This window comes from Carassius gibelio, chromosome B22 (assembly GCF_023724105.1).
Source record: "Carassius gibelio isolate Cgi1373 ecotype wild population from Czech Republic chromosome B22, carGib1.2-hapl.c, whole genome shotgun sequence".
Lineage (NCBI taxonomy): Eukaryota > Metazoa > Chordata > Actinopteri > Cypriniformes > Cyprinidae > Carassius > Carassius gibelio.
The window spans coordinates 11,606,701-11,625,045 of NC_068417.1; the positions used below are offsets into that span (position 1 = coordinate 11,606,701).

General features: G+C 38.2%; 3 protein-coding genes across 3 annotated transcripts in view; all 3 read left to right on the forward strand.

The window, feature by feature from the left end:
• LOC127987099 (uncharacterized) overlaps positions 1–17,968 on the forward strand; it is a 105,169-nt gene extending 87,201 nt beyond the window's left edge. Inside the window, exon 2 of the mRNA XM_052589394.1 lies at positions 17,865–17,968. The gene's annotated coding sequence lies outside the window, so the exon portion shown is untranslated. The remainder of the gene's footprint in view (positions 1–17,864) is intronic.
• LOC127988002 (uncharacterized protein DDB_G0271670-like) overlaps positions 1–18,345 on the forward strand; it is a 327,998-nt gene that overhangs the window by 119,061 nt on the left and 190,592 nt on the right. The window lies entirely within an intron of this gene.
• The window catches only part of LOC127987952 (CD48 antigen-like), a 57,900-nt gene that overhangs the window by 10,439 nt on the left and 29,116 nt on the right, over positions 1–18,345 (forward strand). The gene's annotated exons all lie outside the window — the stretch shown is intronic.

Genomic DNA, 18,345 nt, shown 5'->3' on the forward strand with positions numbered 1-18,345 from the left:
TTGGTCCAACTTCAGTTTGAGATCTCTAACTCAGAACATAACCTGCCCCGGAGCAGGTTAGCCGTGGAGTGTAAGTTACTATGGCAATGGATGCCGCTAAAAGCCAAGCCATTTACGTGGTACCTAAAACCCAGGATAGGTGCAAACTAACCTGAAATTTACCTGGCTAGCCAGCTAATCTAGCTTCATGGTACAGGTCCCTGGAGTCCACATCTTTTATCTGGTAATAACAGATGCAAATCCAGCACATTACTCAGTATAAAAACAAAGCATGAACTAAAACTGTATAAAAACATTTGTAACTTACTTAGTGGCCACAAACACAAGCTGACCAGAAGTGCAGCATAAAGCGTTGTCTTTGAGCACTGCAACATTATAATATTATAATGAAAATCTCTGAAGTGTGTTATTAATCCAGCGTGCATGTGGATCATCTCCATCAGTGAGCACACTAGCTGTCATCACAATATATAGCACTTATTAAGACTCGCTATGAAGTGACAGACAATATTACATAACACAGGCGAAATGAAAATGATTGGCGTCTTTTCTTTTATTATTTCTGAGGAAGTCTTTGTTTTGAGGCAGCGTCCCTTTATGTGTATATATACACACACCAGAACAGGAAGTATTAGTGTCATGTCAAGTCTGAAAAGCTGTTTTCATGAAAATGAAGTCAGATTGTGAGGTTTGTATCAACAGGAGAGGACATAAAAGACACTCTTTACCAACAAACAACTGACACGTGCTTCTGGCATCCAATAATACACAGGTTTTCTACTCTTCAGGTTTAACCACAGAAGTTTCACTTCAACACAGCTATTGCATTCACTGAATCATGTTCATTCTCTGCGCTAGAAAAACAAAACCATGAGCTGTGGTTTTCAATGGTTCTGTTTAAACAGAATGTGGTTTAGCGGCAGTGGGTATTGAACAGGTTTGGGTGTGTTGGTTGAGATCTAGTTTGATACATTCAGGCTTGTTTTCACATCTGTTGTGAACATACTTTGTCTTTCTCACTGAAGCTGCATGCTGCATTTGCAGGTCATACTTTTTTGATAAATTCATGAGCCGCACATTTTAAAGGAAATTCAGACCATTTGAATGAATCTTTAGTTATACAAAGATGTATAATATAACAAAGTACAGAAGAACCACAGACCGTACATGAATGTTATTCACCTGAATGCATGTGACGCTTGTGCAGCTCAGCTTGTGAGTCAAAGTGAAACTCCTACTAACATCTTTACAGAGTTGTGGTTTGATCTGTTTGCTGGACAAACAGCTTCTGCCTTCTTCAAAAAAAAAATGTCATAGTGATATGGAACATCGGATCTGCTACTACGAACAGTGTGTGAATTAGATGGAAGAACTACAACCAATACATGCAAGAAGAGCTTGTACGTGTGCAATGGATGGGAATGGTGAACAAGAATGTTCTGGAAAGTGATTTTGTGCCTCTCTTTGATTGTACCACGAGGCATCGCTCACTGGTGGGGCTGTACTTCTGACATCTGGAGGGGATGTAGATTTGTAATAGTGAGTGGAAGTAGGCGGGTGTTGAGCCTGTGGCTGTTTTATATGCAAGCATCAATGTCTTGAACTTGATGCGAGCTGCAACCGGTAGCCAGTGCAAGGAGATAAAGAGAGGTGTAACATGTGCTCTTTTGGGCTCATTGAAGACCAGTTGTGCAGCTGCATTCTGAATCATTTCTAGGGGATTTGATTGTGCTTGATGGAATTCCAGCCAAGAAGAGCATTGCAGTAGTATTGCAGCCTAGAATTGACAAGGGCCTGGACAGGAAGTTGTGCAGCATGCTCTGTTAGAAAGGGCCTGATCTTTCTGATGTTTGGCAATGCAAACTTGCAAGATTGAGGATTCTTTGCAATGTGGTCTTTGAAGGTCAGCTGGTCATCAAAGGTTACACCAAAATTTCTGACCGAAGTTGATGGGGTAATTGTATAAGAACCTAACTGGATGGTGAAATCATGCTGTAGATTTGGAGTGGCAGGGAAGACAAGAAGCTCAGTCTTTGCCAGGTTGGGCTGTAGGTGATATTCTTTCATCCATGCCAAGATGTCCGCCAAGCAGTCTGAGATCCGTGCAGCTACCGTTGGATCATCTTCTTGAAATGAAAGATAGAGCTGTGTGTCTTCAGCATAGCAATGGTAGGAGAAGCCATGTGCCTGTATGATGGTACCCAGTGATGTTGTGTATATGGAGAAGAGGAGGGGTCCAAGAACTGATCCCTGAGGAACCCCAGTGACAAGTTGATGTGCTTTGGATACCTCCCCTCCCCAAGCAACCCTGAAAGACCTACCTGTGAAATAGGATTCAAACCAGCGAAGTGGAATCCCTGTGATGCCCAATGATGAGAGGGCAGACAGGAGTATCTGATGATTGACAGTGTCAAAAGCAGCAGAAAGATCCAGCAGAATAAGAACTGATGATTTGGCATCAGCTTTTGCAATCCGCAGGGCTTCCGTGACTGACAGTAGCGCAGTCTCAGTTGAATGGCCACTCCTGAAACCTGACTGGTTAGCGTCCAGTTTGTTGTTCTATGAAAGAAACAATGATATCTGGTTGAAAACAACTCTTTTGAGGGTTTTCGTTATGAATGGAAGGAGAGAGACAGGTCTGTAGCTATCTGTAACTGAAGTGTTTCATGAAGGTTTTTTGAGCAGTGGGGTTACCTGAGCCTGCTTGAATGCAGTGGGGAATGTGCCTGTGTGGAGAGATGTGTTGATAATGTTTGTGTGAGTGCTGGTAAAAGTGTAGGAGAAATTGCTTGGAGGAGGTGTGAGGAGATTGGGTCTAGAGGGCATTTTGTAGGTTGGCTGAAGAGGAGAAGTTTTGATATTTCTGCCTCAGTGAAGGGACAGAAGGAGAAGATGGGAGTTTCAGCGGTGGGTGTGGTTGGTTTGAGGTCCAGTTTGTGTGTGGGGCTGAGAATTGACTGCTGATTGTTTTGGTTTTGTTTCTGGGGCAGCTTATATTCAGACATGTGGTTTGAGTGTGTGTGTGTGTGTGATCTGCTGATGTCACCAAGAGAAAACACACCTTAGTAAACCTCCTAAAACCATTTTACACTTTCAAGAGCAAAATATTTATTAAACAATAACATATTTGAAATTTATTGTTGCAAAATAATATAGAAAATAATATATATATATATATATATATATATATATATATATATATATATATATATATTTATATATATATATATATATTTATATATATATATATATATATATATATATATATATATATATATATATATAAATATATATATATATATATATATATATATATATATATATATATATATATATATATATATATTAACAATGCAAGCAGAAGTGTGTGCATGTGTAGTGAGTGAGTGGTGTTCAAATATGATTGGTGGATGAATCACACACGACACTATAGGGCAGTGTAGTGATTTTTGCTTTCGCCAACCTAGGGAGCCGAAATAGTGTAGTAATGGGTACTCGCGTCACCAATGACGTATGATATTTGGATCATGTGTCACTTAAGGTGTGGTTGGTTAAGAGTACATCACATAAGAAAGATTGGTGGGATCTCTAACTTGTAGAAACTTTTTCTGTATCATCAACACAAGCTAGTTAATAAATAGATTTTATTTACAAAAGATGGACAAGAGTAATCAATAACTACTAATGAATACCTTAAATGAAATGGGAATAAAGTGCATTAGATGCATAAAATGCAAGTGATTATGTTGGGTGTTGCAATGTCAGAGCAATGTTATCTGGATAGATAAACTGTTGCTACTCTGAAAGAAATAAGGTGAAGAACCCTATTTTGCATGAAAGGTTTGAGAACATAGTTATGAATGGATTTGGATGGAACTTCGATGATCCCTCTTTATTTCACCCATTGCTGCTGCATCCAGAGGTCCTAAGGAATTTTTATGACAGTCACAGGACAAAACCTGAGGAATCAGTCTGTTGGTGGGTGAAGGGCAAAACCACCAACATTCTGACCAATAGGAATTCCTGTCCTTATCGGGCTTTGTACCCAATGTCTTCTTAAGAGGTGTCTGGCTGTTGTTCTTTCATCTTTATCTGATGGTGTTGGACAGTTTGCTTATGTTAGTCCAACAAGATCCAATCAAAATGTAGCAAAACTTTGTCCACTATAGTGGTCAGAGAGGGGCCCCGCCACAAACTGGCCCCTGGAATATGCTGTATTGAGTCATTTTTCATCAGCCAGAGAATTTCCTAAACAAAATTTTACAATAATTCCAAGACAAATTATTGTGAAACATAGGGCTGGTACAATAAGAAAAATAATTCATGACTTTGTCACCTTATAAACAATGACATTGAAATTATTACTGATTGATCTGACTGATTGATGGACTGATGAAAGCTGATGCACGCGCTTCTGTAATTTTTTGAGTATATCTTGGCATGTTTCACATGAATAAGTAGGGTGTATGTTTAGAAATCAAGGGCTTTAAAGATTGAACTGAGCTGCAGTTTTGTTCTGTGTGGAGTATTTAAGTAAAACATCAAATCTGTGTCTATATTCTTCAGGTGTGTTTGCTGGTTTAGATGAAGTGAAGTCAGTGTCAGTGCTGGAGGGAGATTCAGTCACTCTAGACTCTGGTTTTACTGAAATGATGGATGATGATCTGATACTGTGGAGGTATGGAGCTGAAAACACTTCAATAGTTAAAATCAATGTACTGGCCGGCAGCGTCACTGTATTTGATGATGTTCTTGATGAGAGATTCAGAGACAGACTGAAGCTGGATCATCAAACTGGATCTCTGATCATCACAAACACCAGAACTGAACACACTGGACTCTATACACTACAGATCAACACTGTGAGAAAGAGATTCAGTCTCACTGTCTATGGTGAGTTAAATACTGCTTTCACCTTTTTATTTACCTGTAAATTAAAGGTAATTATTTTACGTTTATTTAGATAATTGAGTGATAAAATAACTAAATTTCAATTAAGCATCAGTTTCTTCTTTGTTACTTGTCCATGTGTAATAATCTTTTATAAATGTGGAGAGAGAAGTGAGATTGCTGTCATATAAGAAACTCATTGACTGACTGATGCTGCAATAAACACTTTTTCAGGGTTCCCACGGGTCCTTAAAAAGCTTGAAAGTTTGTGAATCTGAAAAACTTTTTTCAAGGCCCTGGAAAGTTTTTGAAAATAAACATACATTGACACAGCTCCATAAAAGTGTTTGAATTTATTTTGTGCAAGAAGTTTTCTGAAAAAAAAAAAAAAGTTCCATAATATTCCCTCTGGTCTGCTAATGTGTTATTTTGGCAACACTTTGTGGCCTATGCATATAGCTTGCTTGATTTATATTAGTTTTGCGCATTTACGCGTTAAGTTAAGTGTTTTCCACGTGAGGTACTTTGTGTTGTACGTTGCTGTTATGTGCTGCGTGTTTTTTGTGTTTTTTTTTTTTTTTCCTCTCTCTTCCGTCTTTACCATTCGGTTCTCTAGTCTGTCAGCTTTGCTCTCAGGTATCTGCTGAATGGAGGAAGTGGCTGTCAATCATCATTAAGGGCATGGTCTTTGTATGTGGGGGCGTATCTTGTGATCTAGGATTCATATTGTCCTCAGCTAACAGGTGTTAGGTAAGTGGTGAGCGCCCTCTTTGTGTTTTGGTTTGGTAGTTAGTGTAGTTTAGTTGAGGTGTCACATACTCTGAAGATTTTGGGTTTGTGTTCTACCTTTTGTTTTGGTTAGTTAGGTTAGAGGGTTTTAAGAACTTAGTTTAGTACCTATTTTTGTTTTTTTTATTTGGGCGCCGCTCTCGTTCCCCGTTTCCCCTTTACTTAATGTATCTTAATTTTCCTTGTTTTCTAATATATGCATTGTACATAATTCACACACTGTTTGGTGGCTTCGGCTTTTGGAAATTAAAACATTTAATTGGGGCCAAACACATATTTGTGTCTGGTTCTTTCTACAATCTGCACCATCACCGCAATATAACTAAATGTTGCGTTCCAACCCCTGGAACTTTGAAAGTTTGTAACAGTTGCTATGGCGTTTCCTTTTTTTTTTTTTTTTTTTTTCTGGAAATGTCCTCTTTTTGGATTAAAAAAAAATGCCTTCTGGCCAGATGATTTCTGAATCAACCAAAATGTTAGGGATTCAGCTTTTACTTTCTGCAGTCAACAATGATTGTGTGCGTTTTTGTTTTTTTTATTAGAGTGCTGGAAGGCACTGTTTTCTTAATCCTGCTCCCACTGAATTCCTGACCATTATTGCCCTCTCCCTTGTGTCCAGTCCAACCGGCTCGCACAAACATTCTAATATTGCAGAATTTCCGAGCATCAGGGCGCATCTATCAATACGCAGAGTAGGCTATTTAAATGTCTTTTGAATGAGCGCTCGCTGTTCACTTTCACTTCTGTTTACGTGATCATGCACACTCTGTGTAAAATAAGATCAGATATTTGTCAATAAGCTCAGGATCTGTTTCAACAGCAAATCCTTCGGCGTGGTCTCAGCCATCTTTCTCTCCTCAACCCATGATCAGTCAAATCTGACTCCTGCAGCTCGTGTTGAATGCAGGGTTGCCAAGTCTGCATTTTTCCCCCATGGCTACTTTTAAACTATTAATGAGTTGGTTTTTCCCGTGGGTTAAAGGTTTCAAATGTTTCTTAAATTACATTTGACTCAAATGCTTGTATTGAAACATTTTGCTTTCTGCCTATGATAAAACTGTGCTAGATGTTAAGTTTTGTGAAGGAGGGCCACTGGTAGGAAGCTTTTTAGCTGTGTTTATGATCAATATGCATAACAGTAACTGTAAAATATGTATTTTAAGGATGGAAATGACATTTTCAGTTTTGATATTTGGGATATGGTCATTGCACTACTATGGGCACTACCTTAACCAACAACCAACCAACAACACCCCAGCCCCCCGCCCCGTCGGCACCCACTGACCTCTTTTTGGAAAACTAAAATATGGTCACCCTACATGATGTTCATGCATGCACAAAATTACTATGATGGTACCTCACAATTCATAGACACACTGTGAAATTGACCTTTTGAGCGGTACGGTCCCACATATGGTATTCTTATTTCCGTGCCCCTGGGAGTATGGTCGCACAGATGGGATTTAGAACATTCGGTGACGTCGCATAACTGCCAAATTCAAACTGCGTTTTCGCGCGTTGGCTGGCTCTGAGCCAGAGACAGACGTACACTGCTGTTGTCATATTATCACAACTATGCAGTGTTCTTAACCACATAATGCATATTTTAGGTTTCAGACATTTAAATACACATAAATACTAGTAAAACAATACATTTAGAGTTTGAAAAATACACACATATGTTTATGGAAGCAACAATAACAATCCATTCAAATTTAATTTGCAGTTGTGTTTTATTCATATCAGATACACATCGTGTAAGTAACTATAAAACTCACTCTATTCTCCACCCAGTTCACCGGCCACTTATTACTTGTATATGGAGAGAAACTGATGAATTCACGTGCTTTAAATCTGACTGACAGGACTCTCTGGACTGCGGCGCCCATCTCACATTACAGACAGGGGGGCAGGGTCATATTTTATTGACGCTTCCCCGGGTGCCGCCATTGATTAGCGGACCTGCGACTCTCTGTCGCACAGTAGAGAAATTACCGTATGGACAAGAGGAGAAGCTCGCAGGCAATCTTTTACTGTCTATGAGTCTATCGGGGGGACGTGGAGGCATGAAGTCAAGGGAGAAGCCCATAGAGAGTCCACAAAAGCAAAGGGACAAAATTGTTCAACAACGTTTTGAGGAATTGGAAATAATTCGGTATGTGGCAAGTATGAAGTATTCACTACATATGAAGTAACATTTATATACCGACCTTTAAATAATTTATCTACTTCATTAAATAATGAAGTACGGGTAACAGGGTATCTATATTAACGGGGGATGGTGAAATTATCATGAAATTATACATGCAATAGAAGAAAAAAAAAAAAACATCTAAATGTCAATCACGGTTAACGTTATTCCTTTATTTATTTACAAATATAGGATACGCTTGAAGATGAATGTGATCCCTTTCTTCCTGGTCGGAAGCCATCTACAACATGTCCTATCCTACATAACCTTATGTGAAATAAAGAAAACCGTTTCTGTTCAAGTGTTTTTGTTTTTGACCATGATACATGATTTAACACCTAGCTCACAATTCTTTATACATTGGAATATTATATGGTCAAATGTTTTACGTGAAGAGATGAAATCATGTAGAACAATGAGCAATTTTAAGACTATTTAAAATGAATATATTGAATGGATACGAAAATGACTCGAGGGGATAGTATATTGTATACTGACCATTCCTTGACTTATATCCTAAGTCCAGTGTTGGGGAAGTTACTTTTAAAAAGTAGTGTTTGCTTGTTACTCGTTACTTTTTAAAAAAGTAATCTGTTACTTTACTTAGTTACCCCCTTTGGAAAGTAACTTTTTATGTTACTCGTTACTTTTACGTTACTTTTATGTTGCTTGACTTTGGGCAGAACCCAATATCTGTTACTTAATGTGTAGGCCTACATAAAGTTATACTATGGATGACATAACAGGTATTTCTTTTGTGCTCTTTATTATATAAAAAAAAATAGTATCAATAAGCTCCTTAGGAACAACATGGTAACCTCAAAATTGGTCATATGTCTCAAAATAAAACATGCATGCCTCATCTAAATCCAACAGAAAAAATAATAACTTAAAAATGGCTTGATGTCGATGGCTTGTGTAAATAAAATAAAATGGCACAATACAGTTTAGAGGCAAAGACATTTTAGCCAAAATAAAATCAAGCACAACTTATAGCATGACTAGCCTCAGAATTAAAAAGGCTATGTTAACTGAATATGCTGGCCCTACTTCACAGTATGATGGGCAGATAGAAAAGAGGATATTAGGCATAGGCTTGAGTTGTCTATAGCATGGGTGGCAGGCAACCTATTCCACATCAGCACAAAATGGGTGATTATACCTCATCAGGAGCAGTCTTTCAAAACGTTTATCTGAAAGTCTGTTTCTTCTGGGGGTAAGCACAAGGCCTCCCAGACTGAACAGCCTTTCCACCGGTGCACTGGATGGTGTGGCAGTGTTGTATTTCATAAACACAGCTTTCACTCGGGGGAAACGGTTGAGAACTTCTAACTCTGAGCCTGATCTCATGTACTCAAGTACCTCTGATTCCGCACTAAAGGCCATTGCGTCTTCCTCCTCCTCACCAAAAGAAAAAAATTCCTTTTCATTGGCGCTGCTGTGTGCAGCAACTTCTCTGTTTTTATTCTCAGCCGGCTCTGCATCATGGGGTAGAGTGCGACACTCCGCTATGAGCAGCGCACGCGCCGCTTCTCTCCGCTACGCTCCACTTATCCCCGCTCCGCTCCACTTATCCACCGAACTTTAAATTTCGGCAACGTCAAGGCAGCCAATAAAGCTTCCCTGCTCTCCAACACCAGTGCGAATCGCGTCTTGATAGCCTAGGACAAAATGATATAGAAGACATAAGCATAGTTTTCAGACATACGACTCACTCTATCAAGGTAAAAAAAAAAAAAAAAAAAAGGAGTAGGAGAAAAAAAAGAGATTGAGAAAAAATTATATATTTTGTTTAAAAGTACACATTTCAAGCTTTCTATATATTTCTCAGGTCTGTGAGGCAAGTAGCTTATCTGAGTTTATCGGAGACTTCAGTTCACACCATGATGATTATATTGCATGCTATATTTACTTTCTTATTTATTAAATTCAGGTAATTGGTTGATCGAACGAAAACATCGATTAAAATTAAGATACAATTAATACAAAACTAAATTCATTTTAAAGAAAGGCTTTCTACAAAAACAAACTTAATAAAGTGGTCAAAATCATGTCTGCCCACTCCATTTGTCTCCCAATATATTGCGCAAAATTATGATCTTACTCATGCTTTACACTTTTCATATAATCAACATACATGAAATACATTTTTTATTTATTTTATTTACACATAAATACGAAACTAAATCTTAAATGACTAGGATACAACACGTAGGCCTGTAGCTAACTTTCAGATAGGCTATTAAGAATTGGCTTACCTGTACAATTACACCCGGTAGGTCAGCTGTCATCCTTGAAAGTCCATTTTGGAGTGCGAGCGTCCTTGACATCAGGGTCTCCAGGGTTGGTAGAAGACTACCATAGTAGCAGTTCTCTTCGCCTTGCAAGATATTCAGTGCTACTGTCATCGGTTTCAAAACACTGCAGTATTCCTTAAGGAATAGATGTTCGCGCTCTGTTGGGCCTCTGATGTCCAATCTAGTACAAAGCGTATTCAAATCTTGGGCCGGGATGTCACTGATACGTGACAAGGCATCGTGGAAGGAATTCCACCTTGTGGATGTAGGCACGATAATTTTTTTCCCACAGATTTCATCGACAATCTCAGAGGCCACGGTAGAACGGCTTGCCTTTGTCCAAAGAGCAGCACACTTCGCCGTTGCACTTCTGTACACAGATTTTGAGTCAGTTTTGTTGGATGACAGCCATTTGTCGATGTCATTGCACGAGATCAAATTGAGCGTATGCGAAGCACACCTAAAATGCGGGGGAAGAGAAAACTGTCCTTCTGTGGTTCCAAGCAACTCTTCCACATCTGTGAAAACTACACTTTGCTCATCTTGCTCTTCATCCTCCTCCTCGTCAGGCTAAGGGGGAGCATACATCTTAAAAGCTTTAACAAAATTTGACCCGTTGTCTGTAACGGTGGCGGTGATCCTATGTGAAAGGCCAAACGCTGAGTGAATCTGTTCCATTTCAAAGCCTATGACATCATATGTATGCCTGCCCTTTATTCTTTTGCATGCGATGGCAGCTTTCTCGCGATTCAAGTTGCGCGGATTGATCCAATGCACAGTGATTCCCAGAAAGCTTCGGTTATGGCTACTCCATATATCCGCAGTGGTTGAAACATACTGCAAACTCTCAAACGTTTTCTTTAATTCAGTCTCCATTTTTAGATAACATTCGTCCAGATAGCCCGTGAAAGTTTTACGATCTGACCATGGGCGCCTGTCTCCTGTTGTAGGTATTTTACTAAGTATCTTTCTGAAAGTGGGAGATTCGACAGTATTGATGGATAACATTTCATCGACGATGAACGAGGCAACAAGTTTGTCCAACTCTTGTTTAGTTACCTCCTGGTGGTGAAAATGAAGTTTTAGCTGCTTATTTGGCGTTGGACTCGACATATCATCATTTCCCCGCCAAGATCTTGAGCGACAAGCTTCATGTTAGCATGTTTTCCTTTCAAATGCTTGGTGAAGTTGGCAGTTGAGTTAACGGCAGTGGACAAAAATTTCTCGCCAGGACCTTACACTCACATTCCTCCCCTTAGTTTCAACGAGTTTGAAGTAGTGGGAATACCTCCATCCCTCAAAAGTTAGCGTTGGCTGCTTCTCACTTGCCATGATTGCTTTGCACTCTGCTACCAGCCTCGGTCACGTAAAGTGTGGACCTTGTAACTATTGCGCAAGCGCGCAGATGGCAGTGTCGCTGTCAAATCTAACCATGGGAAAAGTAACGTTGCGCCGAATTGAAAAATTAACTACGTTTCGTTACCAAATTTTCAGCAGTAGCGTGTTACACTACTTTTTACCCGAAAAAGTAGTTACGTTACTGTAAGCGTTACTTAGTAACGCGTTACACACAACACTGCCTAAGTCTGTTTTGAATGGGTTATTATTCGGTTTGATTTAGATAGTAGGAAACTAAGAAGATAGATGGAAAAAAAAATGTAAATTTGTGTTTATGCATATGTGTGCATCTGTGCCTTTTAATAATTTTGGAAGATTGTGCTGTTATCCATGGTGTAACAGCTTATACTGTCCATGAAAAGTAGTGCAGTTAAAGTTCTAAAACAAGTTTTTGAAGTTGAGGAAAGAAAAATGAAAAGGGCAACCATTAGTTATAGATGTTATTGGTGACTTTCGTTATTGTCAATCTATTATCTATATGTTATTTAACAGGCCAAAGCAGACGTTTTTGTCCAAGCGATTTACTATATAAGTTTTTTATATGACTGATTCGTCCATTTCTCTTGCGATGTATATAACAGTTAACGCCATTTTTCACCTCATCTTTACCAATGCCTAATTTAATCGTGCTTAAATAATATTTAAAATATGCGCTCCCTGGCCGGTTAAATAAATATGACTCATTTAACGTAAATTCTACTTAGCTGTTTAAAATTAATTACTAATGTTAACTAGCATTTAGTTAGCAATAATTAGCCTGTGCCTAGTTATCTGTTTATCTCCTTACATATCTTAGGCTCCATAACTTACATATCTCCTTGGGAAGTCGTGGCCTAATGGTTAGAGAGTCGGACTCCTAATCAAAGGGTTGTGAGTTCGAGTCTCGGGCCGGCAGGAATTGTGGGTGGGGGGAGTGCATGTACAGTTCTCTCTCCACCTTCAATACCATGACTTAGGTGTGCTTAAGCAAGGCATCGAACCCCCAACTGCTCCCCGGGCGCCGCAGCATAAATGGCTGCCCACTGCTCCGGGTGTGTGTTCACAGTGTGTTCACTGCTCTGTGTGTGTGTGTGTTCACTGCTCCGGATGTGTGCTCACAGTGTGTCTGTGTGTGTTCACTGCTCTGTGTGTGTGCTCTTCGGATGGGTTAAATGTAGAGCACGAATTCTGAGTATGGGTCACCATACTTGGCTGAATGTCACGTCACTTTTCACTCACTCACTTTTCACATGTACCTATTGGGTAACTTATGAATTCATATAACAAGTTGAATATCATTTTACATAACTTTTTAATATTATGCATTAACTTAAAGGAACACTCCGACTTTTTGGCACTTTAGCTTATTCACAGTATCCCCCAGAGTTAGATAAGTCCATACATACCTTTTTCATTTCTGTGCGTTCTCTAAGTGTTATTTGACGCACCCACCGCTAGCCTAGCTTAGCACAAAGACTGGATGTAAATGGATAATGGTAGCATAGTAATCCCAATAAGTGACAAAATAATGCAAACATTTTCCTATTTACATGTTGTGATCTGTATAGTCACAGCGTGTACAAATAACAAGGCTATATGAGACAGAGACCATTTTTAATCGTATAAATACTGGGAACTATATTCTCACTAGGCGTAGGAGCACAGCTAACGTTACTTGGGCGGAGTGGCTACTTGGGCGGAGTGATACTAGATAGTAAATTTATAGTGTACAATCATGGGTGTTCGCTGTATTGTAAAGAGCTGCGACAATAAACAGGGGATACCAGGTAATACTATGATGTTTCATAGAATTCCAACCAAAAACGCTGACCTGATGAATCGATGGCTACTTGTTCTGGGTATAGTTCCAAACACACCTGTAAACACCATCACGAAGTATTTCGTTTGCTCTGAACATTTTACTGTAGACGACTATTTTGAAAAAATGCAAGTTGCCACATGGACCATGAAACGTGTGATAAAGGATACAGCCATCCCAATAAAGACAGGACAAATTGGATCACCTGTTGCTGCGGTAAGTGTTCCGTTATGTTTTGAGATGACTAACATAAGCCATACTGTAACAGTGCCATGCTAATGTAATATAACCTTAGTAGTGACACTATTACATGAATAGTGTATCCCCTTTATTGTTATTATTGTGTTGTCATGAACACACTGTATCGCTCAATAACAAATGAGCGGCGCTAAATGTAACTCTCAGGACTAATACATTCAACTTGCTAATGAATTGGAGGGGGATGGGCAGTTTTCTTTTTTGAGAAAATGTTTGTGAAATAGTAGGCTAACGTTACTGTCTGTGGGTTCATTGTGCAAAAACTATTTGCCTTGTGCTATTACTTTCCCCATATTCTTGGCTATTGTAATGCAATTATCTAACATTACTGTATTATATGCTGTTGAATGTATTTGGTCAGCTGTAATAAATTGCATTTCAAATATATCAATTCCTGTAATAATTCTTTATACATTTTCTGTGATAATTATTAATCAGGATGAGATGAGTGTTCTACGGCACTTTGTAACTCCTCGTCTGTGTATTCTGGCTCAAAACTATATGGTTCTGGATCTTGGTTTGATAAACAGTAAAATTCCTCTGAGTCTGACAATTCCTCCAAGTCAGCCATGATCACGAGTCACGTCTAGCTAGTTAGTCACCTTTGTTTGTTTCCGGAACCATCAACAGGGCGTCTCGTGTGCTGCGCTAATCACTCCGCCCAAGTAGCCACTCCGCCCAAGTAACGTTAGTTGTGCTCCTACGCCTAGTGAGAATATAGTTCCCAGTATTTATACGATTAAAAATGGTCTCTGTCTCATATAGCCTTGTTATTTGTACACGCTGTGACTATACAGATCACAACATGTAAATAGGAAAATGTTTGCATTATTTTGTCACTTATTGGGATTACTATGCTACCATTATCCATTTACATCCAGTCTTTGTGCTAAGCTAGGCTAGCGGTGGGTGCGTCAAATAACACTTAGAGAACGCACAGAAATAAAAAAGGTATGTATGGACTTCTCTAACTCTGGGGGATACTGTGAATAAGCTAAAATCCCAAAAAGTTGGAGTGTTCCTTTAATATGGCATACTGGCATTAAATTTTTTAATAAATAAATACTATGCAAAATGACAAAAATAATTAATCAGAATACTTATCACAAGTTCTTGAATATCATAACTTCTTAATATTATGCATTAACTTAATATGGCGTACTGGCGTTAAATTTTAAAATAAATAAATACTATGCAAAATGACAAAATAATTAATCAGAATACTTAACAAAATTTGCTCTTGTTGACGCTCGCTGTCTCTGCAAGATTCGGTGGGTGATTCAGATTTCTCTTGGCACAGCGGTTAGAAGACTTACAGGTTGCTCACGTCACATCTACGTCATCAAGCTCAGTTTGAGTCTGCGCAGTACGCTCAACCCCCAGGAAGTGCGTGCTTCTAATTGACTTCACTTGTCTCCGTTGAATCCAATGGGGTCGCTGTGTCCATTTCTTTTACTGTCTATGATTACAGATCACGATCAAGATCATTTAGAAAGGTTTTTAAAGGACCAAACACACTCATTTACACATATTTGTGAATCGGAATATCAGATTGTCCATGACCTGGTATGCAAATTTGTGAATATTTTAAAAAAGGAAAAACGAAATAAAAGTGATCCCTCTGTCATGCAGTGTTTTCGTGGCTGCGGTGTGTCACGTGACAAGCCTGACGCGTCGCCATGGAAACAGCAAGGGAAACGTTCTAAAATAACGGTCGCCTGAAAAAAACTCACTCTCGGGGGACCGCTAGAATATTTTAAACTCACCACTGAAAAGGTTAATGTTGAATTGCTTTGCTTGTTAAGATAATGTAAACCCATGAGGTAAGAATAACTTAAAAGCATGTTCATATATCTTAAGACTTCTGGTTGCATGAGCCTAAGCTCTTTACAATAAAATCCATGCAAAAGTTAATATCAGATCATTTTAGAATACAGTATAGGATGTACCGAATATTCTTCATTTTTATGCAAAACATAAATACAACAAATAGAATATCAGTTCTATGTCATGGCCAAAAATAAATGCCAAAAAAAAAAAAAAAAAGCTTTTTTTACATAGTTGTGTTTGAGACATGAAAACTGTAACAATGTATCTTACAAGATAACACGATGTAACCTCACTCTCACTTGAAATGTGTCCCCACATCAAGTCCTTGAATTTGAGGGTATTGGACTTGGAAAGTCCTTGAAAGTTCATTGAATTTGAAGTTAATCAAGGTGTGGGAACTATGTTTCCTGATCTAGTCATGTTTGTCTCATGTGTTTAGCTCATCTGTCCAGTCTAGAGGTCATGAATGCATGAACTAGCTTTTCTGCATCAGAAACAGGTAACATGTTTCGTAGCTTGGCAATGTTTCTAAGATGGAAGAATGCTGTTTTTGTAATATGGGAAATATGATTTTCAAAAGACAAGTTGCTGTCTAATATAACACCCAGATTTTTGACAGTAGAGGAAGCAGCAGTGCATCCGTCTAGTTGAAAACTGTGGTCTACTAGATTCTGTGTACTGTTTTTTTTTGGTCCAATAAGTAATATCTCTGTCTTATCCGAAAAGAACAGCAGCTAGACAGCTAAACTAATTCTTCATTCTTTCCCAAAGCTTGCTTGGCTGTTTTAATCAATGCTTTCATTTCATATACTATGCTGGGATCCAAACAAAAACTGTAAGTAATGTTATGTCATGTGTATTTGTTTCATAATCAATTATTTTGTAATTAAATCCATGTTTTCTTGTAGGCCTTATCCATTTGAGGTACAATTTAAAGATGTAAATTAATTTGTTGTTTTTCAAAACAAAAGGCATGAGAATGCGTCACTTTATTTATTTTATTTTACTTTACTTTACTCAGGGACAATGCACAATAATAATACATAAAAATTTAGGATGTGCCAGATTTAGCCAATACTGGCTATATTTCACCCATTGTCCCACTAGTCATGGCACTTTAACGGAAATGACGAACAACTTTGTCGCGCCGATAGAGTGATGATGAACGGATGCATCACAAGGCTCTATGTAATCTTCTATCTATTAGATTGTGTTTTATTGACGTCTACACCAACCCCAAACCTACCTCTTACAATAATCCAAAATGGATGAATTGAGTGCCCGTTTTAAAGTTTTCATGAAGATCGAGAGCTACAAATACAATCTCATTGCCCTCATTTATTTTTTCCTTGGGTGGATAATTGATATTTCATAAAGTATCTCCTGAGGATTCCTGGCTATACCAAACAAGATACACAAATCAAGAATCTCCATTAGTGACATAGGCCTATCTAATAATAACTAGCCTACTTCTCTTATATGCGAGTCAAAGTGAAACCGGCAGCATACAGAGCTGTGGTTTGATCTGATGGGTGAAAAGAAGAAGAAAAAAAAAAGCTATTCAAACTTGTGGTTTGTGTGAGTGTGTTCTGCTGATGGCATCATAAAACATTTTAACCTCCTAAAACCATTTTACACTTTCAAGAGCAAAATATTAAATAAACAATTAAATATTTGGAATTCATTGTTGCAAAAATAATATCGAACTGATTATCTATAACCAATGAATACAAGATAAGCATGTTCATGTGTAATGAGTGGGTGGTGCTCAGATATTATTGGTGGATGAATCACACGCAACACTAGCTATAGCCTATATTGCAGGTCAACACTGTCGTGTGAGTTCATGATCTCTCATATAGGCTACATGTTCACACACTTTAAGTGCTGTCATCTGAAAATGGTTCACATGTTGGTTTTGTTCTGCTTTTGGCACCTGGTTGGTAAGTTATATTCATATTTATTTTAACTTTAGTTTTAATCTGATATATTTTATTTACAGAAATTTAATACAGAGCCATAAATTATTTTTTTTAACAGCCAGATGATTTCCAAGATAAAAGATGCTTAAACCAAATATTTGTGCGATCTAATTTAATCCAGAAGAGAAAAATAGTGCAGGTGCAATAACAATGAATCTGTTTTATATCAAATAATTCATGGCTTTACCACCTTGTAATTGCATGAAATGATTATAGATTTATGTGAAGAGGGTCTAATGACAGATGCTGTTATATTCTTTAATTTGTTGCGTAGTTACTGATGTCTGTTCCTGTTTTACACGCATAATGTTTTTGGCACACATTAACAAATTAAGGGCTCTAAAGCTTGAACTGGGCTGCAGTTCAGTTTCCTTCTGTGCGGAATCTGGTCTATTTAAGTAAAACATCAAATCTGTGTCTATATTCTTCAGGTGTGTTTGCTGATACAGTTACAGTGGAGTCAGTGTCAGTGACGGAGGGAGATTCAGTCACTCTAGACTCTGGTCTTACTGACATAATGGACGAAGATCTGATTCTGTGGAGGTTTGGATCTGAAAACAATGTGATAGTTAAAATCAATGTAATGGCCAACAGCATCACTGTATTTGATGATGTTCTTGATGAGAGATTCAGAAACAAACTGAAGCTGAACAAACAAACTGGATCTCTGACCATCACAAACACCAGAACTGAACACACTGGACTCTATCAACTACAGAGCAACAGTGTGAGGAAGAGATTCAGTCTCCCGGTCTATGGTCAGTTAAATGTTTGCTTCAGCTGTTTTATTTACATTTATTTTTAAACAATGGCACTTAAAATTTTAAACTAAAATATTATTTAATCCATACTAGGGCTCTGAACCGGTTCAAGGAACGAAAATGAATAAAATTTTGACAGGAACAGAAACGA